Source organism: Nuphar pumila, chromosome 3, assembly GCF_984573655.1.
Source record: "Nuphar pumila chromosome 3, dmNupPumi1.hap1.1, whole genome shotgun sequence".
Lineage (NCBI taxonomy): Eukaryota > Viridiplantae > Streptophyta > Magnoliopsida > Nymphaeales > Nymphaeaceae > Nuphar > Nuphar pumila.
The window spans coordinates 112,561,251-112,574,589 of NC_143251.1; positions in this window are offsets into that span (position 1 = coordinate 112,561,251).

Genomic DNA, 13,339 nt, shown 5'->3' on the forward strand with positions numbered 1-13,339 from the left:
GTTTAGGGTTAGTGTTTAGGGTTGGGGTTTAGGGTTTAGGGTTTAGGGTTTCGGGAAAAGGGTTTAGGGTCTAGGGTTTAGGGTTAGATACTTGTAGTATGTAATTGAAACCTGTGCATGAGGAATAACAATTGTAGGGACATGAGGTGGCCATTTGCGTATTCAAATTGTTGCACCTTTAGCGATTTCTATGAAAATCGCTTTAAAACGTCGTACCGATAATTAAATAGCGGTCACATGAATCACTATCATCAACAATTATAAATTGCTATTGCATCAAATGTATAAATCGTTTCTAATTTAAACGTACACATCACTGCTTCAAACTTACAAGTCGATGTATAAATCACACCCTTCATAAGTACATATCGTTGTAACGTTTGAGCTTCAACAATAAACTTCGTTGTACGATTTAGCAAACTTGAGTACAAATCTTGGTAACTTTATATATCATAAATCGCTACTGCGTTAAATGTATAAATCGTTGCTGCTTTAAACGTATAAATCATAACTCATAAATCATAAATCGCGTCGATTTGGCTTTGTTACCAAAATATGTGTCATTCAATATCTGATGGATCAGGCTTCGCGATTTGTATTTATGATTTGCAAAGTTACCACGATTGTTGTTGTTCAGGGTTTGTGAGGCATAACAATACTTACATTTATCATATCGATTTGTAATATGAATAAGCGATTATGCTGAATTGTCGTATCGATTTATAGTATATTATGCGATATGTACATCGATGTGTGTGTTCAAATCGTTGCTCATTTAGCGATTTCTATTAAACTCGCTGCACATTATTTGAAGTATGAATCATTGTAAATAGATATTATATGTTTGCTAGTGTCAATTATTACGATATTTGTCGTATGAATCACGTCAAAACATGCTAATACTATAAATCGTTACTTTTATTGGCATGGTAAATAATAACTCAAAGATCATTACAAATAACTGAATCACCTTTCCTTTGGCAGGGTCAACCCATCCTTTGTAAAGATCTTCAATTATTTATCTTCGATGAGTATGTACAACCACCAATTGAAACAATATTGAACATAACAAACATCTGAGAAACTGTATCAATTTGAATGATGCAGTAGGCTGCCATTACGAATGAGCTCGTTTGCTTGCAAATGATATGTGGGATTTGACCCCTGATATAGAGTTGTTGTCAAAACTTCTACAGAAGAACATGGAGCTACCAACTGCAGAGTATACTTTTGAATATGCTCTTGTGTATTCAATATCTGATAGATCCTCAACTGCACGACAAAGGGTGATCCGACAACAGACGATGGTAAAAGGTGGTCCGGCAACAGACGATGGTAAAAGGTGCTCCGACAATAGACAATAACAAAGGGTGCTCCCACGGCAGCAGACGACGCAAAGTGTGCTCCTCCGGAGGTGTAAGGGTGATCCGGAACGGAGAGGGTGACATATTTCAAGGTTGAGACTCTTCAAGCAGAGGTGTTGCTTAGGGCGAAAATAAAATGTTATCCTCCATTTTCTGGCTGGAGGGGATTTTTGTACATTACTCGAAACATCGTTTCATGGCTCTAATGGCGGGAAAGGATACTTTAGTCTTTGCAAATGCACAAGTCTTCGATGTTAATTAATGCAGACACACACGGGCAAACGAGCCCCACATGCTTACATACGTGGTGCTCATTCAGACTCGAGAACACACACCTGCCTGTTCTGGGGGAGAACATATAACCTGCTTCAGTCACTAAGTATTTATATTCTTGGTTAATTATGATCATTTCCAGTTTTTAAAATAAAATCTCTCAATCTCCCACTAATTTATTGCTTATCCATTCCTTCGTTCCGAATATCATGAGGATCAATACATGGTGATGTCATAATGATTTTTTTCTTGTATTTTTTTCTTGTGTTTATAAAAGGGTAATTTTCAAATAAGCATCAAATTTATCCCTCGCCAAATATTTTAGCTTTTTAAATGTCCTTCAAAGTATTCTCACCGTTAAACAATTTGCACCAATTGTTAACTTCTGCTGGTAGGGATGGCAGTGGACCCAGGTGGGGGACAAGGTCTCCACCCCGCACCCCACCCCATCTCAAAATCCTACCGTTCATTCCCGCACGGGTTTTGATTTTAACTTTCATCCATGTTTCATGTCCTTCCTCCCCAGTTCAAATGAGGTGAGGCGGGGCGGGACCCCGTTTCCCTTCGGTCCCCTGCCAACTCTAAAGAAGGACCGGGGATGGGGCAGAGGGAGGGATCCAGGACAAATATGGAGCAGGGCGGAGAAAAGCGTAAATCCATCCCTGCTAGGGTTTTAAATTTTAACCTTCATCCCTGCCTCTATCACCGTTTCATATCCTCCTTCCTCCGACCAAATGGGGCAAGGTGGGGGCAGAGCCCCGTTTTCCCCAATTCACTGCCATCCCTAACGGCTGGTAGCTTAACCATGAATCAACAATTAACTCATGGGTTGAAATGTTTATTTTTACCCCAATTCCTTGTCCTTATCTTCACACCTAATTGAAATTATTTTTTTGTCTTTAATCCAAAATCCTTTATTGCTTTGATGCATTCTCCGTAATTACGATTGTTGCACTAAAATTGGTCGATGTTTTAGCCCAGGTCCAAACAGGATTCAACTCACATTAGCTGATCCATATAGTGTATATCTAAATCTAGTTTAGATCTAGAATAGATAAAGTCAATCAGATATGGATATGTGGATGGTTCCAGTTCATAATGGTTCAAACCTGACCCATTTATATTTTTTCTTAAAAAAATAGTGTCTTACTTGATCCAATAATATAGGGTCCAAATTTTGAATTGGACTCAGATCACACCCGCCTGAGTCGCCTCAGTTGTAGCGGGCCTGGGGACCCCTTCATCCCAGGTTCAACTTGTGCAGGTGTCTTTAACTGGTGGGCTCTGCAATGTCTTGGGTGTCGGTGACCCCACCCGAGGTTTTCTTGGCAGAGGGTGAACCCATTAATTGACCCAGTTCTCAGCGAGATTTACTCATCATAAAAAAGAAAGTTGAATTCAGATCTGAAACCTAACCCATCCTTCAAAAGTTTGAACCAATATCAAGTCTATTCTGACTTAACACTTACCCAGCCCATTTTCAAATGTAGATGGGCTTGGTTGAATTTGGGTTGGAATCTGGTAAAAAGCTGTGCTTGGATCTAATCTGACATAGAAGTTGATATATTTTACATAGTTTCAATTGATTCAATACTAGATTGACTTATACAATGACCAAACCATAGATATTCAATAATATGGTGAACCAGATCCAACAATAGGATCTATTCTTCGGAAATTAGGTTGGCTTCTATATCAAGCTTGACCCAACATCCCAATCCATGCTCGACCTGTTTCTTCTGAGAGAGAGCTAATAAGGGAAGGCCTAGTTTCCAAATAATAAGCTCTTTAATTTGGGAAAGGTTTATAATTTCTAGCTCAATCGGACGGTCATGTCGACATGACCAAATATTACCCTTGTACTCTATTATGAGAGAATAATGTGGATCTTTGGAGCAGGGAAGGGAGGGACCATTGTGTTCCCTCAATAGATCCAGATAGAAGTTCATTTAAAAAAAGTAAGAAGATCTTCTGTGTGTCTCAGAATCAATTCCCCAACTGAAAATTCCGAATTCCACAGGATGCTCAAAAGCAATCTTGTCAGTATGGGCCGATACTTATATCATTGGCAGAAAATCGATAAGCTTCACTTCTGAATCAGCTATATATATTTTAGTAAGTGTAAAAAATTGCTTAAAATTATTTTTAATATGATTTTAATGGATTTAACATATGTCACATTCTGATTGACACGTAATATTTTTTAATTATTTGTTGGTTGATTCAGAACTATTCACTTGAGCATCGTATCGGCCGATTCACCTTAATCGTTGGCCAGACGATACAGCTCAAATGCACATATGGTGCTTGCTCAAGTGGGTAGCATACCTGCCAGATATTCATATTCATTTTGAATCTCTCTCTCTCTCTCTCTCTCTCTCTCTCTATATATATATATATATATATATATATATATATATATATATATATATATATATATATATATATATATATATATATATATATATATATATGGTGCTAAATGAAACATGTTATTCTATCTCCTGTATTTTTTTTAATTTCTGACCATACAAATGTGATCTATATACTTGTTTTTATAAGAATCCCTTCTTGGAGCATTTGAATCTGTTGCATAGATAGGTTTTTATAAGGTTTCAAAAATCAACGGCCTACAATTTTCATTAAATTTCATGGCTCCAAATACCATTTTTTTCATCCAAAATGCATGATCCAAGTTTCTAATTCTAGTAAATCAATAATGCTGAACACATTAATGGGGTTGAAATAAAAAAACCCAAACAAAATCCAATATTATATTTCAATTAGCACCATGCCCATTTTTTAGGTTTTCATATCTCTCTCTGAGAGAAATGTGGTAGCTACAAACCACTTTTCCAGTAACTGCCATACTAACTGGGCTTTTCAATGATTTTTCATGTATTTTACTTAAATTTGACCATACAAATGTGTTCAGCACAGTCGATTTACTAGGAAACCACACTTGAATCATGTTTTTTTATAAAAAAACATGATTTATCAAGCCTTGAATATTTAAATCAATTTTTTAAACCTTATAGAAACCTACCTACATATCAGAATGGGATGATCCAAGATCTGATTCTTATAAAATCAAGCATGTAGAATGCATCTGTACTGTCAGATTTAAGAAAAATACGAACAACCTCTTCAAAAACCCAGTTAGCACCACAGTTAGCAACAACCACCCCCCCTCTCTCTCTCTCTCTCTCTCTATATATATATATATATATATATATAAGACTTTCTGCGCTTTGCATGGATATATTTATTTTAAGTATTTATATATACAGGAATAAATTGTTGTTATTGTTTAGAGTATGTACAATATAGTTAGAAAAATCAGAGATCCAAGATGTATCCACTTAATTTAGCCTCATAGACATGCTTTGTTTGCAAGGAAACACACCTTAGATCTTTTTTTTTTCTATGAAAAAATATGATTTTTGTATTCATACAATTTTGGCACATTGTCTGCAGTTGATTTTTTAAGCACTTGCAAAAACAGCTTACATATTACAAATGTATTATCAGAAACCAATTTCTTTACTAAACAAACTATATAGATTGCATATGTAAAGCTAGACCCACAAAAACAAATGCTAAAAGATTGCAGACGGTTGTATCAAATATTTATGCTGTGTATAAATCTTTTAGTCTTGATTTCGACAGCAAATTATTTCATTATTTATCATGTCTCATACCAACATTATCTACTCCACTAAGCATCACAGTGTCGATGATATAAAAAAGTTAACTCCAATTTACTCTGGAACTCAAATAAAGCTTGGGAAGGGATAGAATTATTTATTCATCTTATGAGTATCATCTTTCTATTGGAAGTGGTTCAGAAAATTAAAATTTTAGATCTGGATATTCATTGTTTGTGATTGCTTAGTGTAAGGATGTACATGGCACGTTAGTTAAGAGGTCGTTTCAAAAGCATCGATTTTAATCTGGAACACATTTAGGTTTGAGCAATATGGCAATATATATATATATATATATGGCAATATATATATATATATATATATATATATATATATATATATATATATATTCCTTGGGTGTCACCTCTTGCACAAGCCGAAGTCGAGACAAGGGGTGTAAGCCCACAGAGTTTTATGCTGCTAGGACAACGATCATATGTATGTCAGATCACAAAGCCAGCATGGCTAGGTCTCTAATCCTAAGGGCGGTTTCTCTGTGTTAGATTCGGTGTACCTTAATTAATACTTAATTAATTATTGGAATGCATGGACTAGAGACCTAGCCATGCTGGCTTTGTGATCTGACATACATATGATCGTTGTCCTAGCAGCATAAAACTCTGTGGGCTTACCCCTTGTCTCGACTTCGGCTTGTGCAAGAGGTGACACCCAAGGAATTTGAACCTAGACTACCTGACTAGCGGCTTAGGTCTCATCCCACTTCCCAAACCCCTTTGGGGCTAGCTTGAGCTCTAACTTAAAACAACATTTTCTAACAAACCAAGCTTGAGCAACTTAAAGTAACTTCTATTCAATATCTGATTGTTTTATACTCTAAAGTGAACACATGGTTATGTCTATCATTCATCTCTACGCTATGCACGAGATTCTCCAATCCTTGAATCCAAATACCTTTGGGTAATTTTCTGATACGGACCTACTTTTTTTTGAAATTCACGTTCCACCTATTTTGAAGTTCTTGATACAACAGGGCGGGCTAGCCTCTTTGATAATTGAGGACACAGCCCAGGGCCTCAAATGAAAAAATAATATAATGCTTATATTTTGAGGGCCTCCAATAAAACATGGCACATGCATGTGCCTCATGGGCCTCCAATGAAAAAGTAAATATAGAGACATATGGGCCCCCAATGAAATATGCCTAGGTCCTCAACTTCTCTTGAGCTGCCCATGTCTTTAAGTACTTCAACTGAATATGTTTAGCCTATATCTGAACATAAATTCTGATATATGCTACCTAAAACCGAAAATACAGGTTAGACCTATTTCGGATCTGAATCTGAACTCCGATCCACTTTGTTTACTTAAAAGTTTGCAACATTTTAGGGTGGGCAGACATAAGTTCATAACATAGATGGGCAATCATAGCAACCAAGGGTAAAGTTTAACCTTTGGAACACTTTACCTTCTGTTTGGGAATCCGTGTTGGAGGGAGTTGCAAGGAGTACTCGAGGAGAGTAGAACTACTGGAATTCAAGGAAAATTGATTTGGGAGGAGTCGTGGACTCTCTTTTCTTTGGAAGCATAAACAACTCCTTCAACGATAACTACTCTTGACCTCACCATATTTAGCCACCCATAGCATGGTATTTGGGTTGGGCTAGGGCTTATAAATTAAGCCTTAGCACGGCCTGCATGTAGATATATATTTTCTATAATACACACAGATATATATATATATATATATATATATATATATATATATATATATATATATATATATATATATATATATATATATATATATATATATAACATAAAAAATTAAGATTTACTAAGATAAAATCCTATTGTTTATTGAGGTAAAATAAGTGAATATAAGATTTAACGAGGTAAATGGGATACAAATTTTGAACCATAAAAATTTTAGGAACCCACTGTAATCCTTGTGATTCAAGGTGTTTGCAAGTATTTTGAAGGAGTTGGAGTCGTTAATTCTCAACTTAAAATGTTGGCTTCCTCCAACTCCTCCCAAACGACAACCAAATCCATGAGATAGTGTCACATCAGATAACCATCTTCCATTACACTACAAATACTCAGGTAACATGCTCCCCAAAAGAGCCTTAAAACATTTATCGTTGTTGTCAACGAAGGAGGTTAACTAAAGGTAGGGGTCGGGTTTTGGCCCAGTTCTTAACGGGTTCGTGTTTGAAGAGCAGCCAATGGCCCAATGGGCCAATGTGAAGTGGGCTGGTTAATCCCACCTTGACCCAAATTCATTTGTAAATAGTAATAATTAACATGTTTTTAACTTCTCATGCACCCAATTAATTATCTTTTTAGTTTTCATAAAATTAATGTAACTAATTAGGTAAATATTAATAGTTATCAAGTTATTATGCAATAGTTATTTTTAATTTCTGTATTATTAAAAATTTAATAAATAACTCAGGCTCATCGAACCAACCCAATAGCCCGCTGTCCGGCCCAGGCCGGGACCATGTACATAACAGGCTGAGTTTCAGCCCTGTACCTAACAGGTCTGAGCCTAAAACCTTGGCCCAAACCCGGCTCATGTACGGCCGGGTTGGCTTGGCCCATCGGACAGCCTAGCCGGTTAGCCACCCCTAACTCAAGGTCCTTATTTTAGAAAAAATCTAAGACTTATCAGAAATTAAAAAAAACTGGTGTTTACCTGAAATTTTACTTAAAAAGTAGGTTTATATTAGAAAATTACCTTTTTTTCACAAGTTTGCACTATCTATACACGTATCCTAGTGAATGCCTATCCGTCCCATCAAATGCCGTACTAACTTGTCTAAAAAGAATTTACCAACCATCAGAAACAAGCAATTTGGATAGAGATTGAATCAAACTACCAAATTATCTCACCTGATTCCCATTTAATGCAGCCTATATTTCTTAACTTGACTGGATAACCATTGCAGCTTTGGATATCTAAAAACCACAAGAACCTTGCAAAGTTGCCCACCAACGATCACTTTTGCATGTTATCACCCCGGTGGTCGCCCGTGTGGCCAGCAGGGTGGTCTTTAGAGTGCTGAGACTAAGGCACTAAATCGAACCCCATTGGCACGAGTGAATTCATAGCTTTCAAAGGTGAGTCACGTAAGGCAAGGTGGTTGTAAAGCCTCATATGGGTTTTTTTCTCTCTCAAGTGAGGGTTCTTTATCATAAAAAAAAAAATCACTTTTGTATGTTAACATAAACATTTTTTTTAAGCAGAAAATGACGGTACGACAAAAAAATTTGAAAATTTGCCTAATGTCCAAAATAACAAATGTTTGTCTTTAAAAAGAAAATTTTACCCTTCACCCAACAAAGCGCATCCCTTATGCTGCACACTGCAACATGTCCTCCCTGCAAGACACGTTGCCCCGTGCCGATGTTAGCATTCCAAGTATTGCTCGGCCTCGTGCGTGCACGTATTTCCTTGAGCAGTGCCTCGTTGTATGTACTCGAGTTCATATAACCGTCCTTTGTGTGAGCTTGGGTTCTAATAATGAGAAAGTTCACAAAACAATTATGTGCACAATGACCAATTTTTGTAAGGTTAAGAAAGAGAAAAATGGTCATTGTGTGCACAATTGTTTTTGCGGACTTCCGCAATCCTCACAAATCTTGGTTATTGTGTGTATAATTATTTTTTTTCATCCTTGCAAAACTTGGTCATTGTGCTAATAATTGTTTTTGCAGACTTTTTTGTCCTCACAAATCTTGGTCATTGTTCGCAAATTGTTTTTGGTGAACTTTCTTATCTTCGCAAAAATTGGTCATTGTGCACATAAATTTTTTTTTTATAAACTTCCTCTTCCTCACAAATCTTAGTCATTTTTCGTAATTTTTTTATCGACTTCCTCAACCTCACAAATTGATGATTTTACCTTTTTAATTCAAATTTACAACATTTATATAATTCACTTGTTACATTCAAGTTCAGCTACTCGATTCAAATTTAATTTACCGTAGATACATAATTCAATCAAAGACAATTCAATAATTTAATGATTTACAAATATATTTAAAGAACACCCAAAACTTAATGTACAAAATATTCAAAACTTACAAAACATAATATACATAACATTCAAAACTTACAAAGCATAATATACAAAACATCAAATATTAAAAGAACATCAATAATTTAGAAAACATAAAAAATAAGTCAAAGGACCAGAACTTGTTTCTCATGGTGGCCCCCTCTTTGGAGCACTAGACCTTGTTCCCCGCTGCATTTGATCATATGCATTCTCCACTACAACCTCAACCTATGGTTGAGCATCAGATCCACCCAAAGGACCTTCACTCACTTGTATGAGCATGTTCACATTTTTAATGAATATAATGTACGAGCAAGTTAAGTTTTGAATGAATGAATGATTGTATGGGCTTGCTTATTTTTTAATAAATGAAATAAATGCAGTGTATGGACATGTTCTTTTTTTAATAAATGAAATGAATAAAGTGTATGAGAAGATTTAATTTTGAATGAATGATTATATGAGCATGCTCATTTTTAAATGAATGGAATGAATATTTAGTTTTGAATAAATGAATAATTGTATGAGCATATTTATTTTTTAATGAAAGAATGATTGTATGAGGAGGTTTATTTTTAATGAATAGAATAAAAACAATGTAAAAGTAAATTCAGTTTTGAATGAATGAATGATTATATGAGCATGTTTATTTTTTAATGAACAAAATAAATGCAATGTATGACAAGTTCAATTTTGAATGAATGAATGACAGTATGAGCAAGTTTATTTTTTAAAGAATGAAATGAATGTAATATATAAGCAAGTTTAGCTTTGAATAAATGAATAATTGTATAAGCAAGTTTAGTTTTGAATAAACGAATAATTATATAAGAAAGATTATTTTTTAATAAATAGAATGAATACAATATATGAACATATTCAGTTTTGAATGAATGAATGATTGTATGAGCTGGTTCATTCTTGAATGAATTAAAATAAATGCAATGTATAAGCAAGTTTAGTTTTGAATGAATGAAATGCATGCAATGTATAATATAATTTATTTTTTAATGAATGAAATAAATGCAATGTATGATCAGGTTCAGTTTTGAATGAATACAATAGAAGAAGGGCATATTTTTGTGAATGTTCATACTAGCATTACAAAATATATAAAACATTAAAATTAGAACAAATATTTAAATTATATTTACAAAATAATTTTAGTAGAGTTCAAATGCAATCTTTGATAATTCTGTCAAATTTTCATAAAATCTTTAACAATTTGCTCAAATTTATATCTAATGTTTAAAAATATTGTGACATTTAATTTGGTGTGTAGTAGGATCTCCAATGGGTATAACAAACGAAGCCAAACTATCATGTAAAAAATGAACAACTTAACAAATAAGACATTGTAGTAATTTATTAAAAATATATAAATAAATATAAAAACAATAATTTATTAAATAATTATTAACAAATAGATTACATAAGACATTAGCAGCTTATTAAAAAGAATTAGATAATACCAAGAAGCAATTCAATAAACTACTCTTATCAAATACACTTTTTTGCAAAACATAGGTAAATAAACATATTATTATTTGTGTTTTCGCCTGTTATGGCCAACTCCATTACATACACTACACTTGTATGACAACATCGTCATGATTTACAAACCACTTTTGGTGAATAGTCATGAATAAGAGCCGATGAAACCATATGTGAGACATTATCCATCATAAAAAGAGTGAAAATATATGATATGCAATTTGATATGATTCAATTGTGAAGAACTTATCATAATAATCTTCGAGTTGTTTGTCCTTATATAAAATGCATGTGATTGCATGTTCGCATGAAATTTTGCTAACTTGTCACTCTTCAAAAGAGTATTTTTGTTTGTCAAGATCAACACTGCAACCTTGAGATCGATCGTAGGCTTCGTCCCAATGTTGATGATAATATATTACTTGCACACGTATTTGTTGTACCTTTATCTTTAATTTTTCTATCTTTTCTTTTACCATACGCACCACAACCCGTCATTTACTTTTTAGTTTTTTTTTCTTAAAAAGTTTCATTGGCATGAGACGAAACTTCTCAATAAGGAAAATTAGAGACTTGCCACATATGACAAAAATCCACATATTGAAGCTCTCTGTTTATCAAAGTCAATAACAATATAATGATATGCAACTTTATCTTGCTCTTGAACTTTTTAAAGAAAATAATTACATTGTCATCTCATAGTGAACCAAATATTTAAAAAAGTTCTACATTAAGTGTGCTTCATGCAATATCCAAGATGACATATAGGCCATGCATGAGGGATAACATTTTTAAACCTCTATGTCTATCTGAGATAACTGTAAATTATAATATCTCTTTATAATCATTGAAGACAATGAAATCTTCACATGCTCTAAAAACCATGACCTTAAATCTTTTGACTCTTTATCCACAACTGTAAATGCTATTAGAAATATCTCACTACAATAATCAATACTATAGTTCGACAACAATATACCCATGTATCTTCTTTTCAAGAATGTGTCATCTATCATAAGAACTAAAAGGCATCTTTTTAAAAACCCATTAATACATGGACATAAGGATAATAACATATATTTAAATTAATCTTTTTGATCGGTCTGAATGTACCCTAGTGATCCGCGGTTAAATTTAATCAAATGATTTAAATAGACAAGAAGCATCCTGAAGGATACTTTGAATAAACCACATAGCATCTTCCTCATTCACTCTCGTCCATGCCATGATTATTTGTAAGTAATCTCTACACATTCTTTGTAACTGATATCATTTATGATTTTTCTTAGAGTCACCGTGCATATGTTTGTGAATAACACCTGAAATTCACTTAGAAAATAGGTTTTCCACTATAAGATTGCTCAATAATTCATCATATGTATGCTCGTTTTTATATATTTTTACTTAAAAGAATATTGCTCTGTGCACCTTTGCCAAATGAATCTTTGAGATACAATTAACCATAGTCTGTGAGTTCTTTCTCGTGCATATGACAATGACTATTATTGCAGTTATTTATGAATTTTGCTTTATAGTTATTCTTGATCATATGATCCTTCAAAAACTTGCGATAGTGGTAAAGATTATTAAATCTTTTGTTGAAAGCAATTTTTTGATCGTTTGATCCAGTTGCTAACCACTTAAAATTTTCACAATCATTAAGTTTTTCATTACACAATTCGTCGTACAATTGAGATGCCTCTACTTTGATAAATTTCAATTGTTCTTCATTGTATGAGAATTTATAAAATAAAAACTTGTTCAACAATATATTATTAGTGTAAAAATATAAAATAGTTCTATTGCCCAATAAATGCTCATATAGCTTATACAACCATACCAATAGTTTAACTTCCTAATTGTCATGTGTACATGTTTTCAACTGTTATTATTTGTCTAATGTCATTAGTGTCTTGGTGATTTCCTATCATTTCATCATCAATATCATTTAATTCTTCATTGTTTATGTCATCGTTTTACCACTAATTAATTATTTTATTGTGCAAACTTAATCAAAATCCATTGTATCTATCAATTTTTTTGCTTTTATACACACAACATTAATATATTTTCAACTTTCAAGATTGACCATAAAAATATAACATCAATCATTATAATGAAGCATAAATTTCAAAGTCCAACAACTTGTATCTTGCTTTGTTATATGCCTTGGAAGGCTTAATATCATCCACATTACTGCAACCAATATCACTGGCATTGATTTGTCTGTGTGATTCAATATCAATTGTTAGTGAAAGTTATCTATTGCCTACACATCAAAAATCTATAACACTAATCAGTTCAACCAAATGCATGCCATATATGTGTCTGATCTCAATGTTTGAAACATCCATATCGTTCACTGTTTGGGATAGTTGGATGTTCACCAAATGACTAAGCTCGATCGATGGTGTTTGAGACAGATGGACATTCTCTAGAGGATTCTCATCTTTTCATTCGCATGCAACTTCTTCTT